Raw genomic sequence first — 1,618 nt, 5'->3', positions numbered from 1 at the left:
AGTTAGGCACCAAGCCTTTAACATGTAGAGGGAGGGATGCCAGGTTGGAATGCAGCAATAGTGCACTGTAATTATATACCCAGGACCACGGTGTGTTGATTTAGCAATTTCCACACATCTTTAACTATGTTCTTTCAGATTTTTTTATTGGATAATTTATTTATTTACATTTCAAATGTTATCCCATTTCCCGATCCTCCCCCCAGAAACTGCCTATCCCATCTTCCCTCCCTCTGCTTCTATGAGGGTGTTCCCCTACCCACCCACCCACATACTCCAGCTTCCCCGCCCTCACATTCCCCTTCACTGGCGCATCGAGCCTTCACAGGACCAAGGGCCTCTTCTCCCACCGATACCCAACAAGGCCATCCTCTGCTACATATGTGGCTGGAGCCATGGGTCCCTCCGTGTGTATATTCTTTCAGTTTTTAAATGCTTGATTAATAAAATCATATATAGTATGGCAATATATTAAGAAAAGTCATTTGGGCAGGGCAGTGATGGCGCATGCCTTTAATCCCAGCGCTTGGGAGGCAGAAGCAGGTGGATTTCTGAGTTTGAGGCCAGCCTGGTCTACAAAGTGAGTTCCAGGACAACCAGGGCTATACAAAAAAACAAAAAAACAAAAAACCCAAAAAACCAAAAAACTGTCTTGAAAACAAACAAACAAAACAAAACAAAACAAAGTCATTTGGCAAATCTACCATCCACTTACTTTCAACAAGTCAGGAAAAGGAATCTATGAACCCACAGCTAAGAGCATGTTTAGTTATGGTAGAAGAGTGCATGCTTCCTCATAGCAGAAAGAGTGAGAGCACTTTCCTAGCTACTCCTCTTCATTATTGTATGGAATGTTCTAGCCATACAATAATGTTTCCTAGGATTACAACAGACCCCACACACACACACACACAAAGCAAAACAAAACCAAAACAATAAAAAAAATCTATTCGAACTAGCAAGTGTCTTTACAAAGGTTATAGCATGAGATCAAAGTCTGTAGAAAGAAGACCTTGTGTCTGCATGAATGTGATACCTGTTGTTTAAAAAAACAGTGGTCTATAGGAAAGGGTAGAATAGAAGGTGGGACCTCTGGGAGGCAGAAAGGATTGTGGGATAGAGTGAGGTGGGGAGATTCGCCCAGGAAGATGGTGAGTAACAAGACAGACACATGATACCTGACCACAGTTAACCAGCCACATGGCAGAATGTAGATTAGAATAAATGGGATATTTTGTTATGATCTCACCAGAAAAGAGCCTAGCTGTATGATCAAGGTATTTGTAGATATATTTTGAGGCTGTTTTATTTCTGGAAGCATGGAGTTGGGAGGGAAAACCAGATGTAACTTCTACAAAACCCCAAAAGTAAATGATATTTTATAACAATACTTTAATATTAAATTGCTGGTCATGAATTCTTTCAGTGTTTAATTGTATTTTTAAAAGGCTTTATTATGTTCATTTTTTAAAAAAAAGAATATTTTCACTTAGTATAAAAGTCTAGAGTAGCATGGGGAAGGAGACTGAAGGGATGGCTCAGAGGTTAAGAGTACGTCTTGTTAGCCGGGTGTAGTGGCGCACGCCTTTAATCCCAGCACTTGGGAGGCAGAGGCAGG

This window comes from Mus caroli, chromosome 11, assembly GCF_900094665.2.
Source record: "Mus caroli chromosome 11, CAROLI_EIJ_v1.1, whole genome shotgun sequence".
Classification (NCBI taxonomy): Eukaryota; Metazoa; Chordata; class Mammalia; order Rodentia; family Muridae; genus Mus; species Mus caroli.
This window is presented reverse-complemented; position numbering follows the sequence as displayed.